The sequence below is a fragment of the Triticum aestivum genome, chromosome 3B, assembly GCF_018294505.1.
Source record: "Triticum aestivum cultivar Chinese Spring chromosome 3B, IWGSC CS RefSeq v2.1, whole genome shotgun sequence".
Classification (NCBI taxonomy): Eukaryota; Viridiplantae; Streptophyta; class Magnoliopsida; order Poales; family Poaceae; genus Triticum; species Triticum aestivum.
Window position 1 is genome coordinate 580740815 of NC_057801.1, and position 20348 is coordinate 580761162.

Below are 20348 nucleotides of genomic sequence, written 5' to 3' on the forward strand. Positions count from 1 at the left end.
CTCGCGTCAGCATTCACTGCCCGAGCCTCCGCTACTCGCGTGACGAGTACGTCCTCGCCGCCTCTGCCGCGGAGCCGTCACCCATTCCTGCGTCCGCCCGCGCCGCCCTCCGTGATCCTCACTGGCTTGCGGCGATGCAGGAAGAGTTCGACGCTCTCCAACGGAACCGCACCTGGACTCTGGTTCCCCGGCCTCCTCGCGCCAACGTCATCACCGGCAAGTGGGTCTTCCGTCATAAGACCCGCTCAGACGGTTCACTTGAGCGCTACAAGGCTTGCTGGGTGGTCTGCGGTTTTCGCCAGCGCGCTGGAGTTGATTTCACGGAGACGTTCGCCCTGGTTGTCAAACCGGGCACGATCCGCACTGTCCTCCAGCTCGCCGTTTCTCGCGGCTGGCCCGTTCACCAGATGGATGTCTCCAACGCCTTCCTCCACGGCCATCTTGAGGAGCAGGTGTTTTGTGAGCAACCCACCGGTTTCGTCGACGCCTCATTCCCCGGCCATGTGTGCCTGTTGTCGCGCTCTCTTTACGGGCTCAAGCAGGCACCCCGCGCCTGGTACCAGCGGATCGCCGGGTTTCTTCAGACACTGGGCTTCAGCGTCACTTGCTCGGATGCCTCACTGTTTGTCTATCGTCATGGTGACACGACTGCATATTTGCTGCTTTACGTCGACGACATCATCCTGACAGCCTCCTCCGCAGCCGTTCTTCAGCAGATTACTCTCCGGCTGCGTGACGAGTTCGCTATCAAGGACCTGGGTGCTCTCCATTATTTCCTTGGCATTGAGGTCGTTCGGCGTCCAGACGGTTTCTTTCTTCATCAACAGAAGTATGCCCATGAGCTTCTTGAGCGCGCTGGCATGCTCAACTGCCATCCGGTTGCTACTCCTGTTGTCACGAAGGCCAAGGTTTCTGCTCTTGCGGGTTCGCCTACGTCGGATGCTCCGTTCTACCGGTCTATTGTCGGCGCCCTATAGTACTTGACTCTCACCAGACCGGATCTTCAGTATGCTGTCCAGCAGGTGTGTCTCCACATGCACGCCCCTCGTGACTCTCACTGGACTCTCGTGAAGCGGATCCTTCGCTACATCCGCGGCACGATGTCCCTTGGGTTGACACTCACGGCGTCCACTTCTCTGGAGATGGTGGCTTACTCCGATGCAGACTGGGTCGGCTGCCTCGACACTCGTCGGTCCACCTCTGGCTACTGCGTCTACCTCAGTCCTTCCCTCGTCTCGTGGTCGTCCAAGCGACAACCCACGGTTTCGCGCTCTAGCGCGGAGGCTGAGTACCGAGCTGTGGCCAACGCTGTCGCCGAGTGCACCTGGCTTCGACAGTTACTTCAGGAGCTACATCACGATGTCTCCCAGGCTACGGTTGTCTACTGCGACAACGTCTCTGCGGTGTACCTCTCCGCCAACCCCGTTCATCATCGCCGGACGAAACACATCGAGCTGGACATTCACTTTATGCGCGAGCAGGTGGCTCTTGGACGCATGCAGGTTCTCCATGTGCCGATTGCTCAGCAGTTCGCTGATGTGGTGACGAAGGGACTGCCGACTTCCACCTTTGAGGAGTTTCGTTCCAGTCTGTGCGTCACTGGCGCCGCTTCGACTGCGGGGGGGTGTTGAGTATATTGTGTACGTGTATATATGTGTGTAGGGCCCACCTCCTGTTTTCCTTGTATAGTTGAGGTTATGGCCCACCTCTGTACTTATATATACGTGCCTGGTGCACCGATCAATATATCGCGATTGCACAGCCATAACTTGTCCTTCTACACCACCAATGAGGTGCTGCCACATCTAAAATTATGAGGCCATGTGCATGTGTATATGAAAGTATTTCTTGCGACAAATCTCTTGTATTTTTAATTTTAGTCTAATCAATGTCAGAAGGATGTAGTACCTTTTGACAGAACGGCACGCATGCATGCATGCAGAATCTCTCATCTCTCTCACACACAAATCCATCTATTTTCTCTTTGTTTAAAACTTTAGATGGACAGTTTCTCTAACACTAATTTTCTATTATTGAAATTTTTTATATATTCAAATTCCTGAACACGTGATCTATAGAATAAGAACAATTTTAAATATATTTAAACTAGTTTAAGTTTTTCTATTTCAATCATATCAAAATTTAAATTTCATTTTTTTTCAAATTTACTTATTTGAAATAATTGGAATCGATTTTGAAACTAGTGAAATTATTTTTTGAAATAAATGAAATCAGTTTTCTGAAACTAGTTTGTTCAAACATGCCAAACTGGTTATTTCAAAACATTTTGGTAATGAATGAAATAAGTTTAATGGAATGAGTGAAGTCAGTTCTTTTGAAATGAATGAAATCAGTTTTATATGAATTAGTATTTTTTTTAAGTATATGAAACATGTTTCATTGTGTTTTGTCAAGTTTGCATATTACAGTGCTGAAAAGAATCAAAGTTGGTTATTTACCACATTGAAATATAAATTTCACATATCTTGCACAAACCACTATAGTTAAATTAGTTTAACAACTTGCCACACCACATTGGAATATATTTCAGGGAAGTAGTTACAACAAGTTACAAATATATGAAATAGCAGCTTCATATATTTCAAAGAAGTAATTTCATATATTTTTGCAAAAATTAGTTTCACGACTTGCAACACCACATTGAAATATATTTCAGGGAAGTAATTTCATTTTTTTCAATACATATCTCACTGAAATAACTAGTAACAAATATATCTTTTGTAAATGAGTGTAATTTGTTATCTGAAACTAGTGAAATGTGTGAAATCTATCTTTTGGAATGAGTGAAATCAATTTTTCGAAACGAATGAAACATATTATTACAATTGAGTGAGTGTAATGTGTTTCTCTAAATTGAGTGAAATCTAATTATGTAAGTGAAATTAGTTTTTTGAAATAAATGGAACCAAATTTTTAAGATGAGTGGAATCTTTTTAAATACACATGCCACATATTTTCGGTGTGAAATACGTGAAACTAGTTATTTCATAATTTTGGAACTAGATATTTCAAACATGTGAAACTGATTATTACAAAACTTTTTTCAAACTGATTATTACACATGCCACATATTATATATATATATCAAATAGATTTTTGCTTGTGTGAAACTGATTATTTCAAATATATGACATATCTTTTCAAAGCGAAATATATTTTATGTTTTGTGGAAGTCATTTCAAAGATAAATGAAATATATAAAATAAATAGTATTTCAAATATATCCAAGATTGATCTTGTTCTAAAAATCTTGTCACCGCGATTCCAAATATATAAAAAGTTTTTAAAATAGACATTTGCTTTAAAATATATCAATCATTCTAAATATATGGATGAAATAAAATGCATGTCATTTATGTGGGCAGAGAGAATCATGCATGCCCGATCAGCCTCTCCATTCCAACTCTCTCTCTCCTGACAAGTTGCATGGTATGCATGTATTTTATCTGATGTGTCGGCATGTGCCAATTGTATTCACATAGTATAAGAGGTGTAATTTATACTCTGACAGAACACAGAACGCATGAATCTTGACGAAACTAAACGAACGACGGATGGTGTAGTGGTACCTACCGCCGCCGGTAAAATTATTTATTACTCCCTCCTTTCTTAAATATTTGTCCTTTTAGATATTTCAAATGAACTACCACATACGGATGTATATAGACATATTTTAGAGTATAGATTCACTCGTTTTGCTCCGTATGTAGTCACTTGTTAAATCTCTAGAAAGACAAATATTTAGGAACGGAGGAAGTAGGAAATACTACCTCTTGGAGTCTTGGTTCGTACAGCTTATATGGGGGAAAATATTTATAATTACAAAAAAATCAAAATAGTTCAAAAGTTTTTTATAATAAACTTAATTTTCTTTTGCACTAGTATATTATTTTTCATGAAAAATAAGCCCAGAGTTGACTTCAAGGCAAAAAAACAGAATTTATTTATTATTATTATTTTACGGGAAAACTTCCGATCTATTCATCTTCAATGGCAGTACAACGAACAAGAAATAATGAAAATTACATGCAGATTCATAGACCACCTAACGACAACTACAAGCACTCAAGCGAGCTGAAAATTTATTTGCTATTATAAGGTCATTATTCACACTATTTTGACCAAAAATTCATATCTTTTTAAAAATAGTCAAGGTTTTATTTTTATTTTTTCACAAGTATTATCTCCATCCCAGAATTCTTATCTAAGACAAGAATTTCGAGACGGAGGTGGTACACTGTGTCGGTGTTCTAGGAATGGGGGTCCCCAAACTTGCCTGCCAAGCAGTGGCCCAGTACGGCCCGTCTTCATCAACCCAAATTCAAGACCCTCGCGAGGGGCCAAGCCTCGCGGGGCGGACGACGCAAGGCCTCCCCAGGGGCGGCCTCACCAGGCCGGCTCGCGAGGAGGCGGAGAGATCAAGGCAAGGAGTACCTCGCGAGGTGCTCATGGCGCAAGCCATGACGATCGAGACCAGGCGGGCGCCAGCTTGTGCAGTGTCCTCGTTTCCTCTTTGATGCAAAGGGAGCAAGCGCAGGCGCAGAATACCGAGGCATCAAGTAAAGTTTCCATATCTGTGCAACAAGACCAAGACCAGCAGAGCGGTGGGATGGAGGTCACCGTGGAGCCCAAGACGGCATCATCACCAGTGCCTTTGGCAGTCGAAGACCACCTTTAGTCAGGATAGCTTGTACTAGCTGTCCCCTTTCGAAATGGCCGTTGTTGGCTCCCTTCCCACTCAATATTTGGGGAGAGGATCAGGGCCTCTATAAATAGGGTTAGCCACCTCCAAGGCAAGGACCCTGGCCGATCTTGGACCGAATCCTTCCCAAGCAGAACACCACAAGAACACCTCTCGCGAGGTTGTTCTTCCTCTGTACTATTCATCATCAGCCCAAGAGGCAATCCACCACCACACTCTAGAGTAGGGTATTACACCACAACGGTGGCCCGAACTAGTATAAACCTTGCGTCTCTTGTGTTGTTCATCATGCTAGCTTAGAACCGCGGCGAGAGTTTTGGGGCGTAGATCGGTAGGGGGAAGATCTTCGTGCGCACCCTAGAGTTCGAACCTTAAGGGTTTTGCCGGAACCTGATATCCGACATTTGGCGCGCCAGGTAGGGGTGCGCCGAGAGCCTGAGACATTCTTTCCGTCGATCTGCGTTCCACTGCCCCGTCGCATCCATGTCCGGCGACCCAACGACCAACGCCGACCGCTGGGCGGCATGGCCTGCCCATGCCGCACCGCCTGCCCAAGGCGACCCCAACCCCGCGCCTCAGGCATCCCGTGCTCCGCAGAACGCTGTGGGGCGCGGATGACGCGGTCAAGCAACACCTGCCCTCACTTCGCGGCAGGTGCGATCAGCGGCAAGGGCCTCGAACCAAGCCGCAGCCACGGCGCCACACACCCGACGAGAGCAAGCGAACATGAGGGCCGCACTCACGGTGGCTCGAGAGCTGCTGCGGTGCAGGTTGCAGGAGAGCGGCAGAGACATGCTGCTGGAGCGCGTTGCCGAGCTCCTGGATGCCACGGCTTCGGGGGCGCCTCCCTTCTGCGTCCAGCTTCCACCCCAGGCCCCAGGCGGATCTTGCGGTGGGCCCATCCGCGCCCGCGCGTCCTCAGGCGCGCCCCAAGGCATCGTCAACACCAGCTCAACCATCAACGCCGAGCGTCAAGCTGCACTAGCACCACCCCCGGTGAGCGAGGGCATGCGCATCGCCGCCTACAGCCCGGGCGGGCCGCCGCCCTACTACCCCCAAGACAGCGCGTTGGGCCAAGCCGCATGGAGCGTGGGGCACTACGGCGAAGTCTTCGGGGCGGCGACTTCGGAGGCTTACGTGCCCCACATGGTGTATTGGGACTACGCACAGAAAGACGATCATGGCTCGTTTCTCAGGCCAGGCTGGGAGGAAGAGATGCCAGAAGCCGAGCCTTTTCAGGAGCCTCAGGGAAGCCTCGCCAACCGCGCTGGTGGCAGCAGCTATCGGGTACAGCTAATTCCTCAGGAGCAAGCTTATGCTAACCATGGGTCGCAGGAAGTTCAGGTCACTGCAGCAGAAGGCTGCCCTAGCTTGGCAGCCTCCCTTCTGCTAGGAGGAGCACATTGGGGGCTACAGGAGAGGGGCTGGGAGCCAGGTCCCTCCCCGCGGCGCACGGAGCAAGGTGCTTCCCGGAGGTAGGCCCTCTGCCGGGGAGGTGTTGCAAAGCCTGCCCCCGGTAGAGGACCCGTGGTCGTCAGGGGAACCGCTGGTGTCCCCTTTACCCCATTGGCGTCGTCCTTGGTTTCCGATCGCTGTCAATATGGTCGAGGGTGGCACAAGGGGGCCCTCATCCGGCGATATGAAGCAAGGCCGGTACCTGTGAAGAAGGCTCGGTGCATGTGAAGCTCGCCGCCCATGACACTCTCACGTAATAATGAGTTAGGGCTGTACAGGCCCTGGAGTCTCCGGAGAGCCACCCTCGGGCCTCGGGGGCTCCCTCCCACGCCCAGTGGCAGCACTTAGCTCCGAGTTGGTGAGAAGACGTCGAAGACTAGACTAGGTGCCGGACGCGGCCTTTTGCTTTTTGCCTCCCTTTCTACGGTCAAGCTTCTCTGCTTCGGATTTAAGTTGAAATTGGATTTGCATTTGCATATGTGCGGGGAGGGGCGTCTTGTCTTGTTCGTGTGATTTCTCGTGTTCTGGTTTCTACCCTAGTTCGGAGTTTGCGCCAACTGCCTCCCCCTCACGAGCCTCTCGTGGGCGGGGCTGGGCCAAGCACACGCGCGCATGCCGTCTTGCGGCCAGCACTCGCTCTCGCGAGGCCCTCACCACACAGTTAGCCGATCCCCCGGAGGACCCTCGGAGGATCACAGTCCCGCAGGCCTACTCAAGGTTCGCCCGGGCTGAAGGTAAACCACATCAGCTAACTCATCACAAGGCATGTAACCACTTGCAGGCGCATATTCAGCATCGCTCCTAAAACATAGGGACAACAATCTCTCTTTTTTACATGAGGGGCTCCCCCTCCCAAAATGCTCTTACAACTTTCACGGCTGCATCCGAGCTTTTTGTGTGCAGGATAAACAACAGGGAGGCTCAGGATTAGTCAGACATATCGCTTACCACATCCTCCTGGTCACTCCTAGGGGCATCACTAGCACCGCTGTCGCTGTCACTAGCATCACCATCGTCGCCATTGGCGCCCTCTGCACCGCCATTCACCACATCACCTTCATCTGCGGCGACTATCACCCCGTCGTTCTCAGAAGCAAAGGCCCTAACAAGTGCATCCACGTTGTCCTCTACCCATCGCGCCAGGTCGACTCGAATGGCCTCGGGCACCAGGGCAATGACGGCGTCGAAGTTGAAGTGAGGGTCTCTATTCTGGAGATGGCTGAAGACGCGGGAGAACGCATGGCCGAGCAGGTTGCGGCTCCTCTCCTCGACAAGCTGGCAGGCTCTTTCGGAGCGATTCTCCAAATGTGTAACCACATCAGTGAAGAATTGGAGGTGATTGGCGTAGTTGATAATGTGGGGATGCGGGGCATCCGCCTCGCAGATATTGCCCAGGGCCGTGTTGGCCCTATTCCTGAGTCGCTGGAGCATGGGACCATGCATATGCTCTAGCGTCTGCCGCTGAAGGATTTCCTCTCTCTTCTGCCCCGCCATGGATTCGGTGTCATCAACCCGCTGTTGAAGAAGAAGTAGCTCGGCGCGGGTGGAGGCCAACTAAGCCTGCGCCGAGACCAGGGCAGCTAAGGCGGCCTCCGCGCGCTGCCCCGTTTCAGTCAGCTTGGACCCGAGGGCGGTTGTCCTGCATGCAGCCTCGACTTCAATCATCTCCAGCCTCTGGTTAAACCTGCGCTCAAGGTCAGCGCGAGCTTCCGCCACACGACGATCGACCTCCTCCTGGATTCGAGCCTCGCGCACGCCAACCTCGTCCTCCACCTGGGTAACCTGGTGCTCCCTCGTCTCCAACCGCTCAAGGTCAAGGCTGCGCTCAGCAGCCTCCAGCGTCAGCACCTCCTCGCGCCTCCGAAGCTCCTCCTCCTCGACAGGCGTCCCCTTCAGTGATGCAAGGGCAGCCAGACGCAGCTCTACCTGCTGCTCCAGGGAAGCGCTCCAGGCTTGGAGCTCGCACGCACGCTTCTCCGCGATCTTGCGTCGGTGGTCCGCCTCCCGAGCCTCCTCTACAGCTCGGGAGCAAGCCTTTTGCGAGGCCGCAAGAGACGCCTCGGCCTTCGCATTGTCAAGCTCACGCTGATGGCGTGCGAGTTTGACTGCCACCTTCAGCTTGCGCCGCTCTTCGATCAGCCGCAGGCCTTCAACTTCGAGACATGCGTCCACGTCAGCGAGCTCTCCACCAAGCTGGCCCATCGTGTTCGTCGCCTTCCGAAGGAACTCTTGGCGAATGATGTTGCGCTCCCGCGCTCGCCTGAGCACGTCATCGATGTCGTCCTCCGCCGCCGGCGCTGGCGGCGGACCTTGAAGCGGTTCACCCCCCCTGATACGTCTCCAACGTATCTATAATTTTTGATTACTCCATGCTACTTTGTCTACTGTTTTGGACTATATTGGGCTTTATTTTCCACTTTTATATTATTTTTGGGACTAACCTATTAACCGGAGGCCCAGCCCAGAATTGATGTTTTTTTGCCTATTTCAGTATTTCGAAGAAACAAAATATCAAACGGAGTCCAAACGGAATAAAACCTTCGGGAACGTGATTTTCCAACTGAACGTGATCCAGGAGACTTGGACCCTACTCCAAGAAGTGCCAGAGGCGGTCACGAGGGTGGAGGGCGCCCCCCCTGGGCGCGCCCCCTGCCTTGTGGCCCCTCTGTTGCTCCACCGACGTACTCATTCCTCCTATATATACCTACGTACCCCCGTCAGATCAGATACGGAGCCAAAAAACCTAATTCCACCACCGCAACCTTCTGTATCCGCGAGATCCCATCTTGGGGCATGTTCCGGAGCTCCCCCGGAGAGGGCATCTACCATGGAGGGCTTCTACATCAACACCATAGCCTCTCTGATGAAGTGTGAGTAGTTTACTTCAGACCTTCGGGTCCATAGTTATTAGCTAGATGGCTTCTTCTCACTTTTTGGATCTCAATACAATGATCTCCCCCTCTCTTGTGGAGATCTATTCGATGTAATCTTCTTTTTTTGCGGTGTGTTTGTTGAGACCGATGAATTGTGGGTTTATGATCCAGCTTATCTATGAACAATATTTGATTCTTCTCTGAATTCTTTTATGTATGATTGAGTTATCTTTGCAAGTCTCTTCGAATTATCTTTTTGGTTTGGCCAACTAGATTGGTAGTTCTTGCCATGGGAGAAGTGTTTAGCTTTGGGTTCAATCTTGCGGTGTCCTTACTCAGTGGCAGAAAGAGTTGCAAGGCATGTATTGTATTGTTGCCATCGAGGATAACAAGATGGTTTTTTTTATCATATTGCATGAATTTATCCCTCTACATCATGTCATCTTGCTTACGGCGTTACTCTGTTTTACTTAATACTCTAGATGCATGCTGGATAGCGGTCGATGAGTGGAGTAATAGTAGTAGATGCAGAATCGTTTCGATCTACTTGTTTTGGACGTGATGCCTATATACATGATCATACCTAGATAATCTCATAATTATTTGCTTTTCTATCAATTGCTCAACAATAATTTGTTCACCCACCGTAGAATACTTATGCTCATGAGAGAAGCCACTAGTGAAACCTATGGCCCCGGGTCTATTCTCATCATATCAATTTCCATTACTTTATTTACTTGCTTTGTTTTACTTTGCCTTTTACTTTTTACTTTGCATCTATCTATCAAAAATACCAAAAATATTATCTCTATCAGATCTCACTCTCGTAAGTGACCGTGAAGGGATTGACAACCCCTAAGCGTTGGTTGCGAGTTGCTATCGTTTTTGTGTAGGTACGAGGGACTTGTGTGTGATCTCCTACTGGATTGATACCTTGGTTCTCAAAAACTGAGGGAAATACTTACGCTACTTTACTGCATCATCCTCTCCTCTTCGGGTAAATCCAACGCAGTGCTCAAGAGGTAGCAAGAAGAATTTATCGCACCGTTGCCGGGGAGTTCACGCAAAAGTCAACTATATCAAGTACCCATCACAATCCCTATCTCTCGCATTACATTATTTGCCTCTCGTTTTCCTCTCCCCCACTTCACCCTTGCCGTTTTATTCGCCCTCTCTTTCCCAATCTCCTCTTCTCTTTCTCTTTTGCCTTTTTCCCGTTGCCTTTCTATTTTCTCGTGTGCTAGCTTGCTCTCTTGTCGTCATGAGTAGTTCCTTATCTTCTCCGTTATCTCCCGAGAATGAAGTTCTAAATTTAAACAAAGGGAGGGAGAAAATTTGAAAGATGCTTGGTATAGAATTTGCAATGCTCAAAATAGATCTATCAGGAAGCAATCTACCTTAGTTCTTCTTCGCAATTTTTACGTAGGTGCTAATCCTTGGTATAGATATATCCTTGATACCATTACCGGAGGGAACTTTTTGGGTAGCCATACTTTTGATTCTTATAATGCTTTAATAGATATATTTGGCACACCACCCCTTTTGGTTAATGGAACTACGTTAACTTTGGAGCATGTTATGCAAAGGCTTGAAGCTATTGAAAATAAAGTTGCTACTGTTGAATCAATTGAAAATCTTGATAAAAAGATCCACAATCAAATTACCCAATATGGATCTAAGGTAGGAATGACTTTGAAAAATATTAAAGAAAAAGAATCCATAGTTAATGAAAAAATAAATCTAGACTCTACAAGAATCGATAAACTTGAGGGTATCATCACCAACTTGGGAACCGCTTTTTCTTCTATTCAAAACACTCCAAGTTCCTCCACTAAAAATACTAAGCTTATGTATGTACCTAAGAATAAGGGTGACTCTTCTAATACGGAAACCGCGGATCTTAAATCTGTAAGTGTTCATCCCAATCTTTTTACCATCATTAAGGAACCATTTGCTATAGATGAATTTTTCGATCTTTTGCCTGAAAATTTGACAACTACTAGGAAGAAAGAAAATTCTAAAGGAGGTAGATGCCTCATTGAAGAATTTCCTACCAAAGATGGCAAAACTTAGATCTATCTTCGCTTTTATGCCTAGCTAGGGGCGTTAAACGATAGCGCTTGTTGGGAGGCAACCCAATTTTATTTTATGTTCTTTGTTTTTGTTCCTGTTTAGTGTTAAATTTTGTTTCTATTTTCTGTTTAGATGTGGTTTTGTGTTTTAATTAGTGTTTGAGCCAAGTAGAACCTATAGGATAAGCTATGATGATAGTTGATTTGATTTTGCTGAAAAACAGAAACTTTGCGCTCATGAGAAAAAAAATCAGTAAATCACAGGAATGAGCTTTAGCATTGATTCTTTTTGATGATGTTCAATAAACAAATTGTCTAGTATGTCCTATTTTTTGTAGAATTTTTAGAGTTCCAGAAGTTTGCGTTAGTTACAGATTGCTACAGAATGTTCTGTTTTTGACAGTTTCTGTTTTTCGTGTGTTGTTTGCTTATTTCAATGCATCTATGGCTAATAAATTAATTTATAAACCATAAGGAGGTTGGAATACAGTAGGTTTAACACCATTATAAATAAAGAATGAGTTCATTACAGTACCTGGAAGTAGTCTTTTGTTTTCTTTCACTAACGGAGCTCACGAGATTTCTATTTGAGTTTTGTGTTGTGAAGTTTTCAAGTTTTGGGTGAATTCTTTTGATGGATTATGGAACAAAGAATGGCAAGAGCCTAAGCTTGGGGATGCCCATGGAACCCCCAAGATAATCCAAGGACACCAAAAAGTCAAAGCTTGGGGATGCCCCGGAAGGCATCCCCTCTTTCGTCTACTTCCATCGGTAATTTACTTGGAGCTATATTTTTATTCACTACATGATATGTGTTTTGCTTGGAGCGTCTTGTATTATTTGTGTCTTTGCTTGTTATTTTGCCACAATCATCCTTGATGTACACACCTTTTGAGAGAGCCATACATGATATGGAATTTGCTAGAATACTCTAAGTGCTTCACTTATATCTTTTGAGCTTGATAGTTTTGCTCATAGTACTTCACTTATATCTTTTGAGCTTGATGGTTTTGCTCATTGTGCTTCACTTATATCTTTTGAGCTTGATAGTTTTGCTCATAGTACTTCACTTATATCTTTTGAGCTTGATAGTTTTGCTCATTGTGCTTCACTTATATCTTTTGAGCGTAATAATTTTTGCTCTAGTACTTCACTTAAATCTTTTAGAGCACGGTGGTGGATTTGTTTTAAAGAAACTATTGATCTCTCATGCTTCACTTAGATTATTTTGAGAGTCGTTAATAGCATGGTAATTTTCTTAAAGTTAATATACTTGGTATTCAAGATTTGTGAAACTTTCTTTTGAGTGCATTGAATACTAAGATAAGTTTGATGCTTGATAATTGTTTTGAGATATGGAGGTGATAATATGAAAGCAATGCTAGTAGGGGTAATTATGAATTTAAAGAATGCTTGTGTTGAAGTTTGTGTTTCCCATAGCATGCATGTATGGTGAACCGCTTGTGATGAAGTCAGAGCACAATTTTATTTATTGATTGTCTTCCTTATGAGTGGCAGTCGGGGACGAGCGATGGTCTTTTCCTACCAATCTATCCCCCTAGGAGTATGCGTTTAATGCTTTGGTTTTGATGACTTCTAAATTTTTGCAATAAGTGCATGAGTTCTTTTGATTAATGTTGAGTCCATGGATTATACGCACTCTCACCCTTCCGCCATTGCTAGCCTCTCTAATACCGCGCACTTTTCGCCGGTATCATACACCCACCATATACCTTCCTCAAAACAGACACCATATCTACATATCATGGCATTTCCATAGCCATTCCGAGATATATTTCCATGCAACTTTCCACCGTTCCGCTCATATGACACGCATTACTTTTGTCATATTGCTTTTTGCATGAACATGTAGTTGACATTGTATTTGTGGCAAGGTCGCCTTCATAATTTTCATACGTGTCGCTCAGGATTCATTGCATATCCCGGTACACCGCCGGAGGCATTCATATAGAGTCATATCTTGTTCTAAGTATCGAGTTGTAATTGTTGAGTTGTAAGAAAAATAAAAGTGTGATGATCATCATTATTAGAGCATTGTCCCAGTGAGGAAAGGATGATGGAGACTATGATTCCCCCATAAGTCGGGATGAGACTCCGGACTTTATGAAAAATAAAGGAGGCCAAAGAAGCCCAAACAAAAAAATAGAAAAAAAAGAGGCCAAAGAAGCCCACCAAAATAATAATAAAAAATGAGAGAAAAAGAGAGAAGGGACAATGCTACTATCCTTTTTCCACACTTGTGCTTCAAAATAAGCACCATGATCTTCATGATAGAGAGTCTCATATGTTGTCACTTTCATATACTAGTGGGAATTTTTCATTATAGAACTTGGCTTGTATATTCCAATGATGGGCTTCCTCAAAAATGCCCTAGGTCTTCGTGAGAAAGCAAGTTGGATGCACACCCACTTAGTTTCTTTTGTTGAGCTTTCATATACGTATAGCTCTAGTGCATTCATTGCATGGCAATCCCTACTCACTCACATTGATATCTATTGATGGGCATCTCCATAGCCCATTGATACGCCTAGTTGATGTGAGACTATCTTCTCCTTTTTTGTCTTCTCCACAACCACCGTTCTATTCCACCTATAGTGCTATGTCCATGGCTCACGCTCATGTATTGCGTGAAAGTTGAAAAAGTTTGAGATTTCTAAAGTATGAAACAATTGCTTGGCTCGTCATCGGGTTTGTGCATGATTAAATATTTTGTGTGATGAAGATAGAGCATAGCCAGACTATATGATTTTGTAGGGATAACTTTCTTTAACCATGCTATTTTGAGAAGACATGATTGCTTTGATTAGTATGCTTGAAGTATTATTTCTTTTATGTCAATATGAACTTTTGTCTTGAATCTTTCGGATCTGAATATTCATGTCACAATTAAGAAGATTTACATTGAAATTATGCCAAAGTATCACTCCGCATCAAAAATTCTTTTTTATCATTTACCTACTCGAGGACGAGCAGGAATTAACCTTGGGGATGCTTGATACGTCTCCAATGTATCTATAATTTTTGATTACTCCATGCTACTTTGTCTACTGTTTTGGACTATATTGGGCTTTATTTTCCACTTTTATATTATTTTTGGGACTAACCTATTAACCGGAGGCCCAGCCCAGAATTGCTGTTTTTTGCCTATTTTAGTATTTCGAAGAAACAGAATATCAAACGGAGTCCAAACGGAATACAACCTTTGGGAACGTGATTTTCCAACCGAATGTGATCCAGGAGACTTGGACCCTACTCCAAGAAGTGCCAGAGGCGGTCACGAGGGTGGAGGGCGCCCCCCTCTGGGCGCGCCCCCTGCCTCGTGGCCCCTCTGTTGCTCCACCGACGTACTCCTTCCTCCTATATATACCTACGTACCCCCGTCAGATCAGATATGGAGACAAAAAACCTAATTCCACCACCGCAACCTTCTGTATCCGCGAGATCCCATCTTGGGGCCTGTTCCGGAGCTCCGCCGGAGAGGGCATCTACCATGGAGGGCTTCTACATCAACACCATAGCCTCTCCGATGAAGTGTGAGTAGTTTACTTCAGACCTTCGGGTCCATAGTTATTAGCTAGATGGCTTCTTCTCTCTTTTTGGATCTCAATACAATGATCTCCCCCTCTCTTGTGGAGATCTATTCGATGTAATCTTCTTTTTTTGCGGTGTGTTTGTTGAGACCGATGAATTGTGGGTTTATGTTCCAGCTTATCTATGAACAATATTTGATTTTTCTCTGAATTCTTTTATGTATGATTGAGTTATCTTTGCAAGTCTCTTCGAATTATCTTTTTAGTTTGGCCAACTAGATTGGTAGTTCTTGCCATGGGAGAAGTGTTTAGCTTTGGGTTCAATCTTGCGGTGTCCTTACTCAGTGACAGAAAGAGTTGCAAGGCACGTATTGTATTGTTGCCATCGAGGATAACAAGATGGGGTTTTTATCATATTGCATGAATTTATCCCTCTACATCATGTCATCTTGCTTACGACGTTACTCTGTTTTACTTAATAGTCTATATGCATGCTGGATAGCGGTCGATGAGTGGAGTAATAGTAGTAGATGCAGAATCGTTTCGATCTACTTGTTTTGGATGTGATGCCTATATACATGATCATACCTAGATAATCTCATAATTATTCGCTTTTCTATCAATTGCTCAACAATAATTTGTTCACCCACCGTAGAATACTTATGCTCATGAGAGAAGCCACTAGTGAAACCTATGGCCCCGGGTCTATTCTCATCATATCAATTTCCATTACTTTATTTACTTGCTTTGTTTTACTTTGCCTTTTACTTTTTACTTTGCATCTATCTATCAAAAATACCAAAAATATTATCTCTATCAGATCTCACTCTCGTAAGTGACCGTGAAGGGATTGACAACCCCTAAGCGTTGGTTGCGAGTTGCTATCATTTTGTGTAGGTACGAGGGACTTGTGTGATCTCCTACTGGATTGATACCTTAGTTCTCAAAAACTGAGGGAAATACTTACGCTACTTTACTACATCATCCTCTCCTCTTCGGGGAAATCCAACGCAGTGCTCAAGAGGTAGCACCCCCCTCAGTGGGGGGCTGGGGGTTGGCGCCCCCACAATCACCGGATGGGCTCCGCAAGGGACCCGGACCGGTGCAAGTCTATCCCCGAAAGAAGAGCCAAGGACCGACTTCAGCCATTCGCCGTCCACGATCAAAGGAGGATCCCTGGGTAGGCTGGTCGCGCCCCGGGCGAGGTTGAGAAGGAAAGGCGGCAAGGGCATAGACCCAAGGCACCCTGTGGGCCAGCTTACTTCCCCAGCTGAACCCGCGTCAGGAGTAGCACGCAAGCTCGAAGCGCTCAATGCCAGTGATAGCAGCGAGGACGGAGGAAGTTGCTCCTCGGCAGGCTCCGCGGGCTTGGCAGGAGGGATCCTGAAGGGCCACAGTTAGGAAAGGAAGCAGTAGTTGAGGAACTACAGGAATGAAGTACTTACTCATCTATGGCGAAGTACTTCCTATGCTTCAACGGCGGAAGGGGCGCCCACCGCCACTTGAAGACTCCTTCCTCTTGCGGAGGGTGTCGAAGTCCATGCAGAACCGACCTAGGCGCTCAATGTGAGGACCAGCACGCGGCGCGGGTGCAGGAGCACTCAGGCATCCAGCCTCAGGAGCGCCAAGCCGGGAGGAGCAGTCAGGCATCACCTCCTGATGGCCTGCCGAAGCCTCGGGGGCCCCAACCTCAGGAGCCGCGGGTCGCGTCCCCCCATCAGCGACCATCTTAGGATGGGCTTCACAAACTCTGGAGGATGAGGCCTTAGGGACCCCGCGCGGCGTCAGCGCCGCGACACCAGAACCTCCAGCCTCAAGCGATGCTTGCCTCCCCGTATCCCCTCCTGAGGCAAGATCGGTGCTGGCGGCGATGAAGGGAGCCACAGCGATGGGATTCTCGCGAGGCCCCACAAGGCCAACTGGGCGCAACCCCCATTCGTCGAAGTGAGGCATCTGCCTCGCGAACTCAGCTCTGCCCGACAGAGATACAGGAGGCTGCCCCCATGCCGGATATCGCCCGACTAGGGGTCGCCAGTCAGGACCTCCAGCACCTTCTTCAGCGTTTCGGGCGCTAGCTCCGTCTCCTGGAGCCTAATGCGGTCGTGGTATCCGGTCAAGGCCCACATCGGTCGAGAGTGGCGCTGGAGAGGAGAAATGCGACACTGAAGGAACTCCTTCACCACCCTGGGCGCGGTCACGCTGAGCTCTCTCAACCTCCCGAGTCGGCGCCAAACAAAGGAGAGTTGGGGGCTCGCGAGCCTCTCATGCCCCCAGCCTGGATTGGGGATAGCAGGCAATGTCGGATGTGAGAGCAGGGGGCTGGGCACTCCGACATCCACATACGGCCACCGCGTCTGGAACCCGCTCATGGAAGGCGGAAGGCCAAAATCAATCCCCGAGGTGGCCGTCTCCACCACGGCCTAGAAGCTTACGCACCCCGAGCACTGCAAGGGGTCGGACATGCGCAGGGAGAAGAAGTGGCGCAAGAGGGCAATGGAAGGAGCAATGCCCACCATGGCCTCGCAGACAAAGGCAAAGACAACAAGAAGTGTAACGGATTGAGGATCAAGATGCATCATATGGATCTGATAGTGGGACAGCACCGCATTGAAAAAGGCGGAGAAGGAAGGAACCAGGCCAGCCCACAGAGCATCAACAAAGAATCAAACCTCCGTGACGATCCTGTCGATGGAGGCATGGAACGCAGGCCAAGCCGTCGTCTTTCCGCACTCGTTGAAGCTAGAGGCAAGTGCAGAGCGGACCTTGTCGAAGGCCTCCAGATTGAGCACCAATGACCGGCCGACGGCGGGCTCGAATGTCGGAGGTGAGCTGGACGAGGGCATGGGCTTCTTCCCTTTCTCTTTGTCAGTTGGCGCCATGGCGATGGAGGGGGAAGAGCTCATGTTAGATTGGAGGTGGAAGCAAAGGTTCGAGGAAGAAAGGGAAACAGGGAGCAAGCAGGCCACGAAGAGGGAATAACTGTGTAAACCTTCGTGGCCGCCTAGCCAGGCGGATATTGGGGAAGCGTGGGGAAGCGGAGATGCCCACGTCCAATCAGTCGCCACGCATCGACCAAGGCCGCAGGCTGTTGGGGCCCGCGGCACTCCGCACTTGCCCTTTGGCTTTGCTGCTAAGCCAAGTCCGAGTGCGCCTTGGGCCCGGGGGCTACTGTCGGTGTTCTGGGAATGGGGGTCCCCAGACTTGCCTGCCTGCGGCCCACAGCGTGGCTCAAGCAGTGGCCCAGTACGGTCCGTATTTGTCAACCCAAGTTCAAGACCCTCGCGAGGAGCCAAGCCTAACAGGGCAGACGATGCAAGGCCTTCCCAGGGGCGGCCTCACCAGGCTGGCTCACGAGGAGGCGGAGAGATCAAGGCAAGGAGTACCTCGCGAGGTGCTCATGACGCAAGCCATGACGATTGAGACCAGGCGGGCGCTAGCTTGCGCAGTGTCCTCGTTTCCTCTTTGGTGCAAAAGGAGCAAGCGCAGGCGCAGAGTACCGAGGCATCAAGCAAAGGTTTTTTGCAAAGAGAGCCTTGGCTCAGTGGTCAGGCATGCGGTTGTGCAGCCTAGCGACCCGAGTTCAATTCCTAGAATTGACAGGTGATGCACTGGGGTTTTCCCCCGTTTATTAAGGATCAAGCTTGGTGTGTGGTGGGACCTATCATCAAGAAATATCTTGATACTCATTTAAAAAAATTTGAGGACCATGTTTATCTTGGTACTCATACTAAAATGGCCGTATGCATCCCTGGTTGGTGCAGAGGCCGGGAATTGAAAATCTCTCCCATTTTTAAGGTCAGATCAAGCTCATTCCACGGGAATTGGTGTGTCACGCCGGGATCCCCACAGGGCCGCCGCCTACTTCCTCCGGTGCTCGCCGACGCCAACGAGGACATGGGGGATGAGGAGGTGGACACGGCGCCGCCATCTCCACCTTTGCCGATGCCGTCCAACTTTTTGTGTGAGTTTTTGAATGCAGGATATGATGAAGATGAGGTCGCCACCACCGTCGACAAGGTCTTGCCCCTCGATGATCCGGCTAGGGTCGGGCTCCATGCGGACGAGACCAAGGAGATGCTACGCCGGGTGGTTCACCGGAGAACGGCGGCGGCGGCGATCCGGCCATGGAAGGGGCCCCTGCCTAAGGTACGTTTACCAAACTTGACTATTTTCGATCTGATTCGTCCGGAATCATGGACTACGGTGACAAGGAGAAAGAATGCTTGCCAGGCAGGGCCTCGACCGACGCCAAAGGTGACCGCGGCAGCACCGCCGGCGGTTACGGCGACCGTGATCAGGGCGGCTCGCCAGGAGTGCTTGAATTCGCTCCTGGGCCGAGATGAGTTGCAGAATGTTGTTGGGCCGATGAGTATCAATGGGCCGGGGTTTGTTGGGTATGTAGCCCAGACTAAACCGGTCCAACTCGATAACAAGGGGGACGAGGCATGCAGTGCGTTCAGATCGATGTTGCCGTCTCCCTCACCGCGCCCTAGGGTTTTTCTTCGTCGAACACCGCGACTTCGCTCCGTGGGGATCAGGCGGGCTCGACGCCTCCTGCCTCTCGGAGCCATGGCGGGGCGTGGTGGTGCACCGCCGCCCGGAAAGAAGCCGGCTGCGCCAGGCGGGATGGGTCGCGCCGGTGGAGTGCCGCCGCCGGGTGCTGGCAGTGGCCGGGGCGCTGCGGGCCGTTGTAACATCCCAAATTTTCAATTTGGAATGTTATACATAGATCATCATTACATACCATAAATTTGTTGCATTGTTGGCTCGATCCTAGAAATTTCACGCAACTCAAGGACCCACGGAGAGAGTTGGGGATTTCGTTATTTTCTTATTTGAGTTTTCTCAAATTTTAAAAATAGGATCATTTGATTTTATTTATTTTATCTTTAATTATTTCTACTACCAAAAATTCAGAGAGGGAATAAAATGACTTTCCCAAAATAAAGAAATAATGAAGATTTAATAATAAAATCAAATAAGATTTATTTTGGAGTTTTTCGCCTTTTATTTGAATTTAGGAAAAATGCGCGTTTTTCAAAATTGCATTTAGGCCCCAAATAAATGTTCATTAAATCCGGCTTGATTTTAGAAGCCAGGGAAAATTTATTTCGGGATTTTTGGAGTTCGTTTAGTATTTCTTTTTATTTTTTTTTCTTCTGCGCGGATTTTTTTTAAAAAAAAACGCGAACCGCCTTTGGGCCGTGCCCGAGCGGGACTCCGCTCGGGGGGCACTATATAAAGCGCCACCCCGGCGCCCCCAGGCCCGTCAACCGCCCTGCCCCAGGCCCAAGTCACCGCCGCCGCCAGCCCAGCCGCCACCGCGACCAAACCCTAACCCTAGACGCCGCCGCCGCCAGATCCGCCGCCGCACGCCACCGCCGGACTCCGCCGCCGCCGCCGGAGCATCGCCGGACTTCGCCGCCACTGCCGCCGAGGTTCGCCGCCGCCGCCGAGGTTCGCCGCCGCCTCGATTCGCGTGTCGCCGGTTTTTTTTATAAAAACTGAGCGGTTTTTCTTCGGTTTATTTTTTTTCGATTTTTCGTTAGATCGGTTTTTTTGGTTTAGTTAATTAGTGAGCGTTCGCTCGTTCGTTTGTTTTAACGAACGTATTCGTCAGATTAGTTTAGTTAATGAACGTTCGTTCGGTAACCCGTTCGTCGTTTTTCTTTTT